Source organism: Euprymna scolopes, chromosome 12 (genome assembly GCF_053919585.1).
Source record: "Euprymna scolopes isolate OS-2025 chromosome 12, ASM5391958v1, whole genome shotgun sequence".
NCBI lineage: Eukaryota > Metazoa > Mollusca > Cephalopoda > Sepiida > Sepiolidae > Euprymna > Euprymna scolopes.
In genome coordinates this window covers 86,939,051-86,952,182 of record NC_136493.1, presented here as the reverse complement: position 1 = coordinate 86,952,182, position 13,132 = coordinate 86,939,051, and positions in this window count along the sequence as shown.

Below are 13,132 nucleotides of genomic sequence, written 5' to 3'. Positions count from 1 at the left end.
GAAAGTGTTTGAGATTCAAAAGTCTGTAACATTTCTACTAACTTCATAAGATGTCATGTGAGAAACTTAATTGAATATCAAGACATTATCTGAAGCGTTTTTATTTTGGTGTAACGTATGTGTTTACAGTGAACCTTAACTTTTAATAAACAGATTGGTATGCAATGACATAGGCTAGGAATCTTAGACAAAATATATATAAATTGGAAAAATGTGTGAACAAATGAAAAAAAAATGATCCGCTCTACTTGATGACATCAAGCACAGTAATATTTTAGTGAAGAAAATATGAAATTGATGTTCAGTGATTAGTTTGGATGAATGAGAAAATGTAATTGTTTGATGCATAAAAAATAACTCATTTGCTGTATTTGATATTAAGCAGCAAAAAAATAGTGATTTGAATATTTAGGAAAACATCAAATCAGATTATGTAAAAAAAAAAGATGAAATTAGAAAATATATATTTTCTGTTTATGAGTTTTGCCAATCAAAATTTTGTGGCAGAAATTGGGTGATTACCATGCAATTTTATTTTGGTAAAATTCTTAAATTATTTCAATGTTTATTATAATTTCTTATTAGTGACTTGTTATCATCAAAATCCGCCCCAAAGAGTGTCCTTTCTTTTATTAGGTATCAGAATAGGTATCCAGATTTCTACTTCTATACAAATATGATATTGTAGTACAGTAAATGTCAAATTGTTTTTCAAGTATTAGTTTGTAACGTTTGTACTGACTTCATCAGATGTCATGTAAGAAACTGAATTCTATGTAAGAAGACTTTATCTGAAGTGTTTTTATTTTGGTATATCATGTGTGATTACACTGTAGTAATTGCGCTGAAAGCATGTTAATTACAAATGACAAAAGTTAAATCAATTTCTGATTCAGCTACACAATATAAACTAAAGGAAATCAAATTTGCAAAATAAAAGCAATATGTAGTTATGGGTTAGTTTGGAGTTAGAATAAAAAGCCAACAAAACAGTTCGTTTGTATTGTGTAGATTGGTCATTTCTGATAGTATTGAGAGTTGTCAATGAAAATCTTAATTTCCGACAAAATACTGAATGTTTCTTGGATACCCATTCGTAAAAAGTACCTTTTTTGGAAAAAAAAAACAAAAAAAACTCCCCGGATCACCTTCACCACCTTAAAAAAAAAAAACTTTATTCTTCAAAAAATGTGCACATTGTTAGTGTAAAAAACAGATTCGCACCACTTGATGAAATCAAGCATAGTAATATTTTAGTAAAGAAAATATGAAATTGATTTTCAATAATTAGTTTGAATGAATATCAGAAAATGTAATTGTTTGATGCATAAGAAAGAACTCATCTGCTGAATTTGATATTAAGCAGCAAAATATTTCAAAACATAAAAATGTGAAACATAACATGAATACTCTCCGTTGTCACTTGAAAACATTGACCTTGGTAGGAAGTTTATTAGATACTGAAATTGTGGTCTTGGTATGGTGTGCTTAATATTATTGTATGCAAAATTTAAAAACACAAAAGAGGGTACAATCAATATTGAAAAAGTAACATCTGTCACAGAAAATAGTAATTTATAAATGTCAAAAGGAATATTATTCTGTACTTAAAATGTTAAACTTACTGTTAACAATAATTTAAAATGGTGATCAGGATGAGTCCAACAACTTAGTCCTTGAGCTTTCTTATTGGTCATAGTAAAAAGAAATTGTAGTCTTTCAAGTTTGTTGGTCGCATTGGGATTCTTGGAATGTATCAACAGATTCCTGCATATGAATCTTTGTTAATTCCACACAATACAAAATATATATACAAAACAAAGTAAAGCAAAGTATAGGGTTAGTTGTGTCCTCTAATTATCAACCAAGTATATGTATTGATAAAAAGATAAAAGCAATGGAAATGTTTATTACAATGTATCAATATTAAATTTTTATCATGAACAACAAATCGAAATAATGATAGATATTTTGTGCTTATACGAAACTGGAATCAAGGATTGTCACCTGTGATTTTATATATGTCAATAGTGCATGCCACTACAAATGATATTAGCCAAATTAAGTTTTGTTTATTTCACCCATTATAAAATATATACACAAAATGCAGTAAACAAAGTTTAGGTTTAGTTAATGATAAGTTTAGGTTCGAGAAATAAGCAAAGAAAAGAAAAAAAGATACATTTGTTTATAGTGTGTAAATTGTAAGTTTGTAAATATTTAAAACTATCCACACTGGTATGTGGAAATTCTAGATACCTATTGTTATAAAGTTCCAATTCATGTTTGATATATCACTCTACATGTTCCCTGTTGCACCCCAAAGATGTAAATGATTATCGAGAAAGTGAAATGAAACAGTATTTGAAATAAAATAGAAACAAATGCTGATGTTTACTATATAAAACACTGTGTTCAATGGAATTGAGCCTTATACAATATTGGTGGAATAAAAAAATCCATTTTTTTAATTCAATTTAAGAAATGAGCAAAAATTTGATATTTAAAATATTTGGCATGAAGAAAAAGAAATATAAGATAAAAGGTGATAAAGCAGTAAGAATCATATGCTGAATTCAATTAAAAACAAATATGATTGTCAAAGAAATATCATGAAAATTTTGTAAGTGAAAAAAATTATTTTTTGATATATTTGGTTTCGAAGTATTAAGAAACATGTACAACTTCATTTTAAAGACAAAACGAAAACTGTACTAATGATAATGACAATGGTGAAAGGAAATTGGAAAAAAATGTATCAGAGGTAAAATGTTGGTCACATATACGTTTGTGTGGTATGCATGAAACACGTGTAGAAAATTATATTTTCTGATGCTGAAAGTAAGAAGAGAAACATTGTTAAAAAATGATCTAAAAGGCAATAGTAAAATCCTCATTTTTAGTGTGGGATATGTTGTTTGTTTCAATTGAGAAAGGAAACTTTAATTTATACAATTTGATGTTATAGATCACAAGTTTTATTACAATAAACATTGTGTTCTTTAATTATCAACCAAGTATATTTATTGATAAAAAGAGAATGTAATGGACATGTTTATTATAATTTATCAATATTAAATTGTTATCATGAAAAACCAATGGAAAGCGTGAATGTTATTTGGTGTTTTTAAAAAACAGCTACCAATGATTGTAACCAGTGATATTTGTGTATGCTAACAGTGCAAATGTGGTGGTGAAATGAATTTTTGTTTATTCTTCACAATATAAAATATATACACAAAACTAAAACATAATTTACGGTTAGTTAATGATAAGTTTAGGTTAGAGAATTAAGCAAAATTATAGATACCTATTGTTATAAAGCACCAATTCATGTTTGGTATATCAATCTACATGTTCCTTGTAGCACCCCAGAGGGGTAAATGAGTGTCAACAAAATGAAATAAAACATAGTATTTGAAATAAAATGAAAAAGTGCTTGAAAAGTGAAATATGCTGATGTTTACTATCTAAAACATTGCGTTCAATGCAATTGAAACTTATACTATATTGGTGGACTAAGAATTAAAGAAATAAAATTTAAGAAATTAGCAAAAAATTGATATATAAAATATTTGGCATGAAGAAAAACAAATATAAGACAAAAGGGGAAAAAGCAGTAACAATCATGTGCTGAAGTTCATTGAAAATAAATCGTTTGTGAAAGAAATATAATGAAAATTCTCAGAGTGAAAAAAAAAATGGGATTTTTACAAATCTGGTTTCCAAGTAATAGGAAACATGTACAACTTCATTTTAACGACAAAATGTAAACTGTAGTAATGGTAATGAGAATGTTGAAGGAAATTGGCAAAAAATTGTTAGTCAAATGTTGATCAAATATTATAAGTTTGTGTGATATGCATGAAACGTTTAGAATATGATCTGCTCTCATGCTGAAAGCAAGTAGAGAAACATTGTGAAAAAATGATGTAAAGCTAAGCTAAGCAAACGACCAGTGAATGGAAATGTTTATTATAATGTATCAAGATGAACATATTATCATGAAAAAGCAAATCGAAATAGTGATAGTTATTTGGTGCTTATACGAAACAGGTATCAAGTATTGTCACCAGTGATTTTATTGATGTTAACAGTGCATGTCACTAAAAATAATGATGGTAGCGAAATTAAGTTTTGTTAATTCTACCCAATATAAAATATATACGCAAAACAAAGTAAACAAAGTTACGGGTTAGTTAATGATAAGTTTAGGTTCGAGAAATAAGCAAAGGAAAAGAAAAAAAAGGTACATGTGTTTATATTGTGTAAAATGTTAGTCTGTAAATATTTCAAACTATCAACACTGGTATGTGTAAATCCTAGATACCTATTGTCATAAAGTACCACTTCTTGTTTGATATATCACTCTACATGTTCCCTGCAGCATCCCAGAGAGTTAAATGAGTGTCCACAAAATGAAATAAAACATAGTACTGGAAATAAAATAAAATAAGAATATGTCTGAAAAGAAATAAATGCTGTTTACTATATAAAAAGTTGTTTTCAAGTGTCAAATGGAATTGAATCTTATACAATGTTGGTGGATTATGAAATTGCATGAATGAAATAACATTGGAGAAATAAGAAAAAAGTTTATATATACAATATTTACAAATGTAAGATAAAAGGTGAAGAAGGGCCAAATTCGAGATCTATAAATCGTAAATTTTCAAAGTGAAAACAGATATTTTTTTTTTTTTTTTAGATCTGCTTTCCAAGTAATAGTAACCATGTACAGCTTCATTTTAAATGAAAACTGTACTAATGATAATGTTCATGGTGAAAGGAAATTGGAAAAAAATTAAAAATGTCAGAGGTAAAATGTTTGTGTGGTATGCATGAAACACGTGTAGAAAATGATCTCATGCTGAAAGTAAGAGAAACATAGCTAAAAAATTATGTAAACGCAATAGTAAAATCCTCATTTTTAGGAACATAGTGTGGGGTATGTTGTTTGTTTCAATTGAGAAAGGAAAGTTTAATTTTTAGAATTGGATGTTATAGATCACAAGTTTTATTACAATAAACATTGTGTTCTCTAATTATCAACCAAGTATATTTATTGATAAAAAAAGAAAAGTAATGGACATGTTTATTATAATTTATCAATATTAAATTGTTATCATGAAAAACCAATGGAAAGCGTGAATGTTATTTGGTGTTTTTAAAAAACAGCTACCAATGATTGTAACCAGTGATATTTGTGTATGCTAACAGTGCAAATGTGGTGGTGAAATGAATTTTTGTTTATTCTTCACAATATAAAATATATACACAAAACTAAAACATAATTTACGGTTAGTTAATGATAAGTTTAGGTTAGAGAATTAAGCAAAATTATAGATACCTATTGTTATAAAGCACCAATTCATGTTTGGTATATCAATCTACATGTTCCTTGTAGCACCCCAGAGGGGTAAATGAGTGTCAACAAAATGAAATAAAACATAGTATTTGAAATAAAATGAAAAAGTGCTTGAAAAGTGAAATATGCTGATGTTTACTATCTAAAACATTGCGTTCAATGCAATTGAAACTTATACTATATTGGTGGACTAAGAATTAAAGAAATAATGGAAAGCGTGTTGGTTATTTCGTGTTCATAAGAAAAAACATCATGGGTTGTCACCAGTGATTTTATGTATGCTAACATTTCGCTGCAAATGTGGTAGCTAAATGTCTTTTTGGTTATTCTACACAAAATAAAATATATACACAAAACAAAGTAAAAGAAATGTCAGGGTTAGTTAATGATAAGCTTAGTACCAAGAAATAAGCACAGAATAAGGAAAAGAAAGATACATTTGTTGATATTGTGTCGATTGGTGAATTTGTTGGTTCATTTTGTTTTATGACATATCAACACTATATCATGCCCAATCTAGTGACATTTTTTTTTCCTAGAATATATTTGTTTATTTAATGTTGGTTTCTATTTAACTCATAATTGGGACCCTAACAGGTACTACTACTCCAGATCAGAGTGGACCTGGTAGCAATAGCAATTAAATGGTGGCTTCACACTTCACAAAGCCCCATGTTTGGATACAGTTTATGGTCATATCCAGGACCTGGTGAATTTGTAAATAATTGAAACGATCAACACTGGCGAGTTAGAATTCTACATACCTATTGTTATAAAGTACCAATTTATGTTTTACATATCACTCCACAACGTTGCTGCAGAATCCAGACAGTTGAAAGAGTCTCAAGAAACTGAAAAGCTATTTAGTACTCTTAAATAAAATAACATGCATAAAGAAATCCTAATATAAGACAATAGATGAAAAAGCAATAAAAATTTTGTGTGGAATCAAGTGAAAACAGTTTCTTTGTCAAAGAAATTGCATGAAGATTCTCAGAGACTTTTCCTTCCTCGTTCCCTTCCCTTTTGGTGGACGGAAACTTTCACAGTGGCTCAGAAGGTGGGCTGAGCACACTTCCTACAAAGGTGGGATGGGTAAATTTCTTTTTCATTTGGTTGCCTGGAGGACAGGCTTAGGCCCCCCCCCCCAAAAAAAAAACGTTGGAGCCAGGGAACTTCTCCTCCCAGAAGGGGGAGGGGGGCCCGGGAAGGCTTCTCTTCCCATATTTTTTGTTTTGTGTAAGGTTGATCTCTTTCCAAAGGGAGTAAGAGGATATCCCTCTCTTAGGAGGAGAGCGAAGGCTCCCTGGGCCTCCCATCCTCCTTCTGAGAGAAGTTCCCCGGCTTCCACATTCATTGCTCAGCCCGCCGTCCAGGCAATCAGAGTCTGATTGTCTGCCGTATATAAAAAGGCGATTTTAGCTTGTCAGGCGGTATGCTCTGCGTAGACCATTTTTCTTCCACCTGTTGACCTTCCCTCCCTGTCATACAATACGCTTAAACAGGATATTTTAATTTATGCAGATTCCATATAGACTTTTAGTTTCCCAGGGTGTATACCCTCCGTTGACCATTTATGTTTAAGAGTTTTCCTTGCCCCTTCTCTGCCCCAGAATGGGAAGGGAGCTCTTTCCCACTGTATGGGGGGGGGGCGGCTTTCTTTTATGGTTATGTGGGGAGCCTTACCTTTACCCCCCTTAAGGTGGTAGGTTTTTTTTGTAAAATTGTTAGTCAAATGTTGATCAAATATTATAAGTTTTTGTGATATGCATGAAACATGTGCAGAATATGATCTGCTCTCATGCTGAAAGCAAGTAGAGAAACATTGTGAAAAAATGATGTAAACCTAAGCTAAGCAAACGACCAGTCAATGGAAATGTTTATTATAATGTATCAACAATAACACATTATCATAGTTATTTGGTGCTTATACGAAACAGGTATCAGGGATTGTCACCAGTGATTTTATTTATGTTAACAGTGCATGTCACTACAAATAATGATGGTAGCGAAATTAAGTTTTGTTTATTCTACCTAATATAAAGTATATACACAAAACAAAGTAAACATCTGCTGAATTTGATATTAAGCAGCAAAATATTTCAAAACATAAAAATGTGAAACATAACATGAATACTCTCCATTGTCACTTGAAAACATTGGTCTTGGTAGGCAGTTTATTAGATGCTCAAATAGTGGTCTTGGTATGGTGTGCTTAATATTATTGTATGCAAAATTTAAAAACACAAAAGAGGGTACAATCAATATTGAAAAAGTAACATCTGTCACAGAAAATAGTAATTTATAAATATCAAAAGGAATATTATTCTGTACTTAAAATGTTAAACTTACTGTTAACAATAATTTAAAATGGTGATCAGGATGAGTCCAACAACTTAGTCCTTGAGCTTTCTTATTGGTCATAGTAAAAAGAAATTGTAGTCTTTCAAGTTTGTTGGTCGCATTGGGATTCTTGGAATGTATCAACAGATTCCTGCATATGAATCTTTGTTAATTTGACACAATACAAAATATATATACAAAACAAAGTAAAGCATAGTATAGGGTTAGTTGTGTCCTCTAATTATCAACCAACTATTGGTAAAAAGAGAAAAGCACTGGAAATGTTTCTTATAATGTATCAATATTGAATTGTTCTCATGAAACACAAATCGAAATAGTGATAGTTATTTGGCGCTTATAAGAAACAGGTATCAGGGATTTTGGTGTATCAGATGTTTTTACAGTGAACTTAACTTTCAAGAAACAAATTGGTATGCAATGACATAGGCTAAGAATCTTAGACAAAATATATTCAAATGAAAAAAAATGTTGAACACTTATAACTTTGTATGGACTCTCAAAAACATTTGTAAAAAATGTGTAAACAAATGTAAAAAAAAATGATCCGCTCTACTTGATGACATCAAGCACAGTAATATTTTAGTGAAGAAAATATGAAATTGATGTTCAGTGATTAGTTTGGATGAATGAGAAAATGTAATTGTTTGATGCATAAAAATAACTCATTTGCTGTATTTAATATTAAGCAGCAAAATATAGTGATTTGAATATTTAGGAAAACATCAAACCAGATTATGTAAAAAAAAAAAGATGAAATTAGAAAATATATATTTTATGCTTATGAGTTTTGCCAATTAAAATTTTGTGGCAGAAATTGGGTGATTACCAAGTAATTTTATTTTGGTAAAATTCTTAAATTATTTCAATGTTTATTATAATTTCTAATTAGTGACTTGTTATCATCAAAATCCGCCCCAAAGAGTGTCCTTTCTTTTATTAGGTATCAGAATAGGTATCCAGATTTCTACTTCTATACAAATGTGATATTGTAGTACAGTAAATGTCAAATTGTTTTTCAAGTATTAGTTTGTAACGTTTGTACTGACTTCATCAGATGTCATGTAAGGAACTGAATTCTATTTAAGACTTTATCTGAAGTGTTTTTATTTTGGTAGATCATGTGTGATTACACTGTAGTAATTGCGCTGATAGCATGTTAACTACAAATGACAAAAGTGAAATCAATTTCTGATTCAGCTACACAATATAAACTAAAGGAAATCAAATTTGCAAAATAAAAGAAAAATGTAGTTATGGGTTAGTTTGGAGTTAGAATAAAAAGCCAACAAAACAGTTAGTTTATATTGTGTAGACTGTTTAATTAACTTTTTTCATTTCTGATAGTATTGAGAGTGGTCAATGAAAACCTTAATTTCTGACAAAATACTGTAATTTTCTTGGATACCCATTCATAAAAAGTACCTTTTTTGTGAAAAAAAAAAAAACACTCCCCAGATCACCTTCACCACCTAAAACACAAAAACAAAAATATCTTTATTCTTCAAATATTGTGGTTGACTGGAGGACGGGCTGAGCACTCCCAAAAAGGTAGGAGCCGGGGAACTTCTCCTCCCAGAAAGGGGGCCCGGGAAGGCTTCCCTGTCCCCATATTTTTTTTTTTTTTGTGTAAGGTTGATCTCTTTCCGAATGGAGTAAGCGGAACCATACAAAAGGATATCTATCTCTTAGTTGAAAGAGGGAAGGTCTCCCTGTCCTCCCATACCCCTTCTGAGAGAAGTTTCCCCAGCTCTCAGCTTTGGGGGGGGGGGGGTAGGAGGGCTTAGCACGCCCTCAAGGCAAATAGTCTGACTGTCTGCCTTATATAAAAAGGCGATTTTAGCTGGTCAGGTGGTATGACCTGCATTGACTATTTTTCCTCCACCTGTTGACCTTCCTTAATATTTATTTTTAATAATAAACACATTTTATTTTAATATTAATATTTATTTGTAATAATAAACACATTATATTATTTTAAATATTAATATTTATTTTTAATAATAAACACATATTATTTTAAATATTAATATTTATTTATAATAATAAACACATTTTATTCTACTTTAAATATTAATATTTATTTTTAATAATAAAAACAATTTTATTTGAATATTAATATGTGTTTTTAATAATAAACACATTTTTATTTTAATATTAATATTTATTTTTAATAATGAACACATTTTATTATTTTAAATATTATTATTTATTTTTAATAATAAACACATTTTATGTTATTTTTAATATTAATACTTATTGTTAATAATAAACACCTTTTATTATTGTAAATGTTAATATTTATTTTTAATAATAAACACTTATTTTATTTTAAATATTAATAATAATTTTTAATAATAAACACATGTTATTTTATTTTAAATATTAATATTTACTTTTAATAATAAACACATGTTATTATTTTAAATATTAATATTTATTGTTAATAATAAGCACATTTTATAATTTTAAATAGTAATATTTATATTCATTAATAAACACATTTTATTTTATATTAAATATTAATATTTATTGTTATTAATGAACACATATTTTAAATATTAATAATTATTTTTAATACTAACTCATTTTATTATTGTAAATGTTAATATTTATTTTTAATAATTATTGTTATTTAATAATAATATCTTCTTTTTTTTTACTAAAAAATAAAAAAAAAAAAGACTCGCCATTAGTGGACGGTCAAAAGACAAATATATAACAAATAAATGTTAGCAAAGGCAAGATAAGTTACTTTTCTATCCAACTGGATATATTTTTTGTGTTTTTATTCAATGTAACATATTTATTCAGCTCGAAAAACATACAGTGTTTAGCGATGTATTCGAAAAATGTACATGGGGGGGGGGGGGTCGTGAATTAAAAAAAAAAACGATAGTCTAAAATATTATTTTCGATTTATTGGAAAGAACATAAAATTTCACATTGACCCTGAAAATATCGTAAAAATAGAATCAATAGAAAAATTTTGATAGATTTTAAAATTTAAAAAATTGTAAAATATTGAGTTCGGAAAATTCATTAGTTTAAAAAAAAAAATATTTGGGTTTGTATTACTGTACACGTAGATTCAAAAAAGTTGTCAAAAGACAAATATATAACAAATAAATGTTATCAAAGGCAAGATAAGTTACTTTTCTATCCAACTGGATATATTTTTTGTGTTTTTATTCAATGTAACATATTTATTCAGCTCGAAAAACATACAGTGTTTAGCGATGTATTCGAAAAATGTACATGGGGGGGGGGGTTCGTGAATTAAAAAAAAAAAACGATAGTCTAAAATATTATTTTCGATTTATTGGAAAGAACATAAAATTTCACATTGACCCTGAAAATATCGTAAAAATAGAATCAATAGAAAAATTTTGATAGATTTTAAAATTTAAAAAATTGTAAAATATTCATTACTGTTTAAAAAAAAATATATTTGGGTTTGTATTACTCTACACGTAGATTCAAAAAAGTTGTCAAAAGACAAATATATAACAAATAAATGTTATCAAAGGCAACTGGATATATTTTTTGTGTTTTTATTCAATGTAACATATTTATTCAGCTCGAAAAACATACAGTGTTTACCGATGTATTCGAAAAATGCCACCCGTTGCCGGAAGTGACGGTTTTTTTTTATATAAGTTTTATTCAAACAGGCTTTATTTGAACTTAATGGACTTTTTTTTGTATTTATTAACTGTTTTATTCTTTATGGACTCTTTTTCGAACTTTTATCGACTTTTTCTTTTTTAATAGCATATTCTTTAAATGAATAGAAAAATAATTTCCCAAATTTTAGACCCCGGTTATTTGGCTGATAGTCGATAAAAATGATTAAAAGAGAGATTCATGAACATTAACGTTGTCATATAAAAAGAAAATGCTAATAAGAAGTGTTTTTAATCAATGTAACATATTTATTCAACTCTGTCATATATTTGTTTGATGACAACTTTTTCGAATCTGTGTACAGTAAAAACGATATACTTACATAGGATTTTGAAAGCATTTAAACTGTCGAAGAGTTTTATTATAAATAAAAGAGTTTAGTTTGTTGAACTTAATGGACTTTTTTGTTGTATCTATTAACTGTTTATTCTTTTTATCAAACAAAAAGAGAATTTTTATATTGACATGTGATGGACTGAGAAAATGCTAATAAGAAGTGTTTTTAATCAATGTAACATATTTATTCAACTCTGTCATATATTTGTTTGATGACAACTTTTTCGAATCTGTGTACAGTAAAAACGATATACTTACATAGGATTTTGAAAGCATTTAAACTGTCGAAGAGTTTTATTATAAATAAAAGAGTTTAGTTTGTTGAACTTAATGGACTTTTTTGTTGTATCTATTAACTGTTTATTCTTTTTATCAAACAAAAAGAGAATTTTTATATTGACATGTGATGGACTGAGAAAATGCTAATAAGAAGTGTTTTTAATCAATGTAACATATTTATTCAACTCTGTCATATATTTGTTTGATGACAACTTTTTCGAATCTGTGTACAGTAAAAACGATATACTTACATAGGATTTTGAAAGCATTTAAACTGTCGAAGAGTTTTATTATAAATAAAAGAGTTTAGTTTGTTGAACTTAATGGACTTTTTTGTTGTATCTATTAACTGTTTATTCTTTTTATCAAACAAAAAGAGAATTTTTATATTGACATGTGATGGACTGTTTTTCTAACATCGAAATTTTAAAATTAGTTTTATTTAAAAAAAAAAAAAAACTCGCCATTAGTGGACGGTCAAAAGACAAATATATAACAAATAAATGTTAGGAAAGGCAAGATAAGTTACTTTTCTATCCAACTGGATATATTTTTTGTGTTTTTAATCACTGTAACATATTTATTCAGCTCGAAAAACATACAGTGTTTACCGATGTATTCGAAAAATGCCACCAGTTGTTTACATAGCCATTTGCCGGAAGTGACGGTTTTTTTTTATATAAGTTTTATTCAAACAGGCTTTAAGTTCAAATTAATGGACTTTTTTTTATACTTCCAAAATAAACTATTACAGTCGTTTAAAACATTAAAAACAATGTTTACAAAATGTCTATGCGCGTTTCTTCCGGCCGGCTGCGAATAGCATAAATAAATAACTGTTGCCAGAATTTATCGCATTTTTATTTTTTAATAGCATTTTCTTAAAACGAATAGAAAAATAATTTCCCATGAAAAAAAAAAAAAGAAAATGCTATTAAATATAATAAAAATTACTGAGATAAAAATATAAAAAAATACGTACGTAACAACAAAAACACACCGAAGAAAGTGTGTGTGTGTGTGTGTGAGAGAGAGAGAGAGAGAGAGAGAGGGAGGGAGGGAAGAGGAAGCGGTGTATGTTGAATTTTGTTCCTTTTCGAA